Here is a 6,954-nt window from a genome sequence, read left to right as displayed (position 1 = left end):
AATTTGTGTGTACTGGTTCCTCTTTGTGCTTTAAAGTTCTATGCATTTTGATAAATGTATAGTGTCCTGTATCTATAGTCACAGTACATTACAGAATAGTCTCACCACCCTAAAAAGTCTGTCTACATCTGTCCAAGCCTCTACCCCCTCTTACCAACCCCCTGGCAATCACTCTTCTTACTGTCTGTCTAGTTTGGCTTTACCAGATCTTATATCACGAGAATCATAACAGTATGTAGCCTTTTAAAATTGGCTTCTTCATTGAACAATCTGTATTTTTTGTCATCTTTTTGTGACTTGATACTCTTTTTTTTTTAAGTAGACTCCATGCTCAGCATGAAGCCCAACATGGGGCTTAAACTCATGACCCTGAGATCTACCTGAGCTGAGATCAAGAGTTGGATGCTTAATTGACTAAGCCACCCAGGAACCCCTGTGACTTGATACTTTAAAAAATATATGTATAGGGGATCCCTGGGTGGCTCAGCAGTTTAGCGCCTGCCTTTGGCCCAGGGCCTGATCCTGGAGACCTGGGATCGAGTCCCACATTGGCCTCCCTGCATGGAGCCTGCTTCTCCCTCTGCCTCTCTCTCTCTCTCTCTCTCTCTCTCATTCTGTCTCTCATGAAGTGTAATTATGATTACACTTTTAAAAAGTGAAGTACAGCTGACATACATATTAGCTTCAGGTTACAACATAGTGATTTGACATTTTTATGCATCGTGAAATGTTCACCCTAAGTGTAGTCATCATTTGTCACCTTATCAAGTTATTACATTACTACCGACTATATCCTCTATGCAGTACTTTCCATCACCATGACTTACTTATTTTATAACTGGGAAATCTGTAGCTCTCAATCCCCTTCACCTATTTTGCCCATTCCCTCCACCCCCACTTCTGGCAAAGTACTAGTTTGTTCTCTGTATTTACAAGTCTGTTTCTGTTCTGTTTCTTCATTTGTTTCCTAGAGTCTACATATAAGTGAAATCATATGGTCTTTGTCTTTCTCTGACTTATTTCACTTAGCACAATACTCTCTAGGTCCATCCATGCTGTTGCAAATGGCAAGATTTCATTCTTTTTAGGGCTAAGTAATACTCCATTGTAAATATGCACCATATATTCTTTATCCATTCATCTACCAATGGGCATTTGGGCTGCTTCCTTATCTTGGCTATTGTAGATAATGCTGCAATAAACACAGGGGTGGACATATCTTCTCAAACTAGTGTTTTCATTTCTTTGAGTAATATCCAGAAGTGGAATTGCTAGATCATGTTATATTTTTATTTTTATTTTTTATTTTTTTAAGCTTATTTATATGGTTTTAGTAATCTCTACGCCCAGCATGGAGCTTAAACCCACAACTCTGATATCAAGAGTTGCACACTCCTCTAACTGAGCCAGGTAGGTGTCCCTGTAGTTGTTTTAAATCTTTTGAGGAACCTCCATACTGTTTCTCACAGTGGCTGCACCAATAGCATTCCCACCAACAGTGCACAAGAATTCCCTTTAATTCACATCCTTGTCAATGTTTATTTAACTTTTTGACACTAGCAATCCTGATAGGTGTGAGGTGATATCTCATTGTGGTTTTGATTTGCATTTCCCTGATGATCAGTGATGTTGAGCATCTTTTCACTCTGTTGGCCATATGTATGTTTTCTTTGGAAAAATGTTCATTCAGACCCTCTGCCCAGTTTTTAATGAGATTGTCTGGGTTGTTTGGTGTTGAGTTGTATAAGCTCTTTATATATTTTGGATATTAATTCCTTATTGGATATATCATTTGCAAATATCTTCTCTCATCCAATAGGTTGCCTTGTTGCTTTGTTAATGGTTTCTTTCACTGTGTCCTGGGAAACCTATCTTGCTCTGATTGTTTTCCACCATCCCAAGGTTAAAAAACATCCTCTTGAATTTCTTTTCTGTTACATATTAAGTAAGAGTGTGTAGGTTTAAGCAAAAGTGGTAGAAATGCGGAAGAATAACAGAAGACATGGGGGATAGTGATTATGGGGCCTGAGAAACATTTTGCCTCCGAATTCCGAGTGGTCCATCATGTGGGCTTTCTAGGATCAGCTCTCAGTCAGAATTTTCATGGGGTCTCTTCAGACACCATAGTTCTAGGAGCAAGGATCTATGTGGCCAACTTTGGAGAATCAAAACTAGACTCCAAGGTTGTTTCCCTGAGCTCATCTATCCCATTCCTATATCCCTTTATCTGTAATGCTCCATATTTGTCTCCCTCCTGGACTATAAATTCCATAATATGGAGAGCCAGGTCTGGCTGTTGCTCTCTGATTCTTCAATGCCTGGCCTGATGCCCTGTGGGCAAGCAGGAAACCAGGTAAGGAGGAAAGAAAACAGAAAAGTGTTGGTTAATTTCCATTAACTCTAAAGTTTCATGTTAAGGTAGTCTCTGTTTTGTTGTAAGCCCTGAGTGGCTAACCTCATTGCACCACATCACCAGGGCTCCCTTACCTTCTGGTCTCCCACCGTGATTGGCCAATGGGATGTGCTCTTAGGGAACCAGAAGTTGGGAGAACAGGGAGGTCAGCATTTATTCGTCTCATAACCCACCTGCTGGGCAGTTCTTCTAGCAGCAGTTGCATCTCCCCCCTCCCCCCACCCCACCCTCCCCAGTCAGAGCCTCAGATGTCATCTGGACCAATGATTCCATTTCTTCCCTGCCTCTGCAGGTCAGGTTAAGAACAGCTTCCCTCCGTGGGTAGTTACTATCAACCTCACCATCCCTTATTATTTAAGTCTTTTAAAAAAATTCCAGCCAACTGTCAGCTCAGTTTCCTGCCTGGACTCTGACAGGTCCCTAAAAGACAGGAAATAGGGAAAGGAAGCAAAAGGAGATTGGAAAGATGAGGGGGCTCCTTAGAAGAGCTCACACAAACCCAGGAGGAGTCATTCTTATTCCTCTCGTTCTTCCACCAAGGGCAAGAGGACTTAGAAAGTGATTGTGTGAGACCTACCACCCAATGGCCTGCCTGAGTAACCCAGTGACCCTACAGCTAGTGGCTCTGTCATTTGGTTCTCAGTGCTTGGTTCCTTCTCAATAGGAATCCTTGATAAGGTGTAATTATAACTCACCACCTTGTGTGTCTTCCACGCTGGATTGAAAATTAAAAGGCAAAGATTTGGGTGTGGACCATTTCTGCATCCTGCCTTGCTTCTCTCCGCCTGCTGGGCACAGAGAGTGTTGTTGCGTGGGTTCACATGAAGAAGGAATGAAGGCTGCTCCCACAGATGGATCCTATCACTCTTCTAGAGCCCACCCCTTCCTAGGAGGTGGATCTACCTCAGAAGCCCATGGCCAGGCCCTGAAGGCTAAAAATATTTGACCCTGATAATACTGGAAGGTGAGTAAGCTGCTGACTCAGGGAAACCAACTTCCTCTTCAAGACAGTTGCCTAATCTATCATCAAGTTGTTTTGCCCAGGCACATGCTGGTTTCAGGCATTCCTGCCACCTTTGAAAGCTTCTTCAAAGGCTGCCAGTTTGGCTCAAATACCTTTCTTTGCTGTTGTGCCCTTTCATTGTGTTGCTGTTACCTGCTGTAACGATCTGTCCAAACCGCTAACACCTCAGTCAGGAGACCCTGACCACACACAGGCAACACGTATGGTCCATATCCTTCCATCCCCAAACCAGAACATGGCCATTTGGAATCTGGGCTGTCCTGGAAAATCTGGGATATATACTCATTATATTTATAGATGTAACACTAAGCCTTGATCCATTTTCAATTCAAATGGTTTTAATAACCACAAACATATGGGGAAAAAAACTAGCAAGCAAAACTTATTTGTGTTTGATGGTAGTTGTTTTCACAGGCATGGTGACCATATTCCTATAATTTTCTTTTTCCTTTTTTTTTAAGATTTTATTTATTTATTCATGATAGAGAGACAGAGAAACAGAGACACAGGCAGAGGGAGAAGCAGGCTCCATGCCCAGAGCCCGACGCAGGACTCGATCCCGGGAATCCAGGATCATGCCCTGGGCCAAAGGCAGGCGCTGAACCGCTGAGCCACCCAGGGATCCCCTCCTATAATTTTCTAATGCAGTACTAATTTCAAATGTTCCATGAGTTAAAATATTTTTAATGCTGATTATTATGACCTTTTGATATTGCTGTATTGTTTTCAATAAAAGCAGTTGTTTACATGTATAATGATGACATTTTCTATACCCTTGTAAGACTTTTTTCTTCCAAAATCACTGACTAGATGACCATGTCAGCTAAGCCCAGTCTTGGAGTCATCCCAGCCCAGGTGCCAGATAGTGAAGAAGCCTCCAGAAGATACCAGTCATGCCCTATCTGAATTTCTTACTATGAATTCATGGGTATAAAAAATAGACAAACCAGGGGAAAACTCTTTTCAGACCATTTCCCTTAGTGTGTGAAAATGCAGTTATCACTGAAGTTTGAGTTGAAGAGAAGGGGTATCTTCCTCCAGAACCTTCCAGACTGGTAATTCCAGGCATGCCAATGCTTAGTGGCATTGGCACCATTCTACTAAGAGCAGAAGTTATTCCAGCCATGCAAGGTTATGTTCTCTACTCTGGGGGAGCTCTCTACTGTGCAAAGAGAAAGATAACCTACCAGAAGAAGTTCTAACTGGTGGACCATTTGCTTCAGGAACAGTGAATGCTGGATTTCAAACACCTTTTCTGGCATCCTGGTTCTATGACTCTGTTACTGACACATTTTCTGAAGCACACCCAAGGCCCTGGAATCATGGGCTTTATCACGTGTCAAAAGCCAGGTTAATGAGCCTTCAAGGTGTAGTGCTACATCTGCCAGGTTTATTAACTTTTGTGTGACTAATACTGGTACCAGAACTTGAGAGTGGTTAGGGAGAAGAGTACGTAACTCTAATTGTCAAGTTTTGAGACTGCATCAGGATCCAGAGACCTGAGCAGTGATGTCTTTAGTTTTTGTTTTATAATTAGAGACAGGAGCCAATTACTTACTGTACAGCTCCAGATTGGAAAGAAGTGCTTCTGGGTCAGCATGGAAAGCAGTTGCTCCCTGCGGGTAACTTCTGAGTTGATCATCCATCCGTGATGACAAATAATGTGACTCATCCAAGAGTCTGTTGAGAATTTGCTATGATACATGCCAACAACCCTACCAACTTTGCTTGAATTCATCTAGGTCACCCAGCAAGACCCTCCCTCCCTCCTTCTGCTTACAAACCCACAGTTTCTTCTGGTTTCAGTATGAATTTTATCTTAACTTTCAGTGTAATGTCCTTGGCCAAAAAGCTAAATTGGGGTGTGACAACCTTTTCCATTCCATGACACTCATGGGTTTATATGGGAGAGAGAGAGAGAAGGAGGACTTTTTGTGTAGGGAAGAGAAGTTGAGATCATTTAAAATGACTTATTCCACCAGTTCGGGGGACACGAACAATTTGTAAATAAAGTTATTGTATGACAGAAGGGCAGTCAACTGAGGATCTTTGATGTCATTTTATGGAATGCTGCCTGAGTTTTAAAAGAAAGCACTCAAATAATACATGGTAGTCAGTGGGGATGGATTCCCCTCAATCCTGTAACCTGAGAAACTATGTAAGTATAATGCTATTAAGCAGCTCTTTGGCTCCAGAATGTACCGTGTTCACTAAGAAGTATAACTACCTTCATCTCCAACTTTAGTTCTATAATATTTACCCAACACATGTATTAGAAGGTAGCATATTAATAGGTCCATTCATTGTAATATGCTGGACAATGGAGTAGCTCAGAGGCTCTCTCATTTTTCAACTGCCCCCTGGGCCAATGTCTTACATCTGCCCACTCTAGAGTCTCCCCCGTTTCTATCTCCCGCCCTGGTGGATGAAGGAGGGTGTTTCAGTTGGATTCGGGGCTGCCAGTGTACCAAAGGCCACAGCAGAGCTGTCCAAGCCCCAGGGGTCCATCCGACCAGTGAAAGACAATTTTGAGAACAGCAAATGATTCTTCTTCTCCCTCATATCCACTTTCTCCTCCTTCTCAGGAACCTGATTAGTTCATGGAATGAACCCTGCTTTCTGCCTTCCCTCCAGGAAGCAGACAAGACCCACACCCAAGCTCTGCCTCTGGCCTGTGTCACCTCCCACACCCTCCTCTACAAAAGGAAGGCACTTCATGTCTACACTACACAATTTAGTTCTTGATTCCATGCTGTCAAGTGTCTTGACAATTATATCCCAGGTATTAGTCTTGCCTTGGCTAGGAGAAGCTCTTGGAGAGGTACTGCTTCTTGGTAATAGCGCCTGGCACTGTACTTTGCTGATAGCAGGCACTCAATAGATAAACATTTGCCTTTATATTAAGTCTTTCCCTGGGATAGTGGTGAGCCTACTCAGGCAACTAACCCACTGCAGGCCAGGCTCTGAGTGAAGGGTGGCCTCTGGCTTCCCCTGAAGCATCCTACAAGGCAGTGATGTCAACAATGCATTCCAGGGACATGCCCAAGCTCTGGAAGGCCCCTCTGGCTTCTCCTAGGCCTTGTAAATTCATTTTCTTTGGCATTCCCTTCTTCCCCAATCCCTCCACATTATCCCTTCTTGAATTTAATTTGAGGCATTTGTGAAAGCGATATTTTCTTCTCTCCATCCCTGCTACAGAGCACAGTATCTGGCATTTAAAATCATAAAGTCTTCTGGGCTCTGCTTGGGAGGGCAGACTGGGCAGGAGATGCCGTGGACCCCGCCCCTGGGGAGAGGCCTGGCTGATGCCTCCTTAGCTAAAGTTTGGAACAGACTCATTGCCAGCAAAGTGGGCTCAATGGCTGAGGTGAGGTACCCTTCCCAGGGGGCCTCATAACCCAATTCATACTACTCTCCCCCATCCTCTTAAAAAAAATAAAAATCATAAAGACTCATTGGATGAATGAATGGATTGCTGGACTAACAAAAGGGCGAGTGGGTGAGTGGGGGGAATGAA

The sequence above is a fragment of the Canis lupus genome, chromosome 13, assembly GCF_011100685.1.
Source record: "Canis lupus familiaris isolate Mischka breed German Shepherd chromosome 13, alternate assembly UU_Cfam_GSD_1.0, whole genome shotgun sequence".
NCBI classification, from domain to species: Eukaryota; Metazoa; Chordata; class Mammalia; order Carnivora; family Canidae; genus Canis; species Canis lupus.
Note: the sequence above shows the minus strand (reverse complement) of the source record.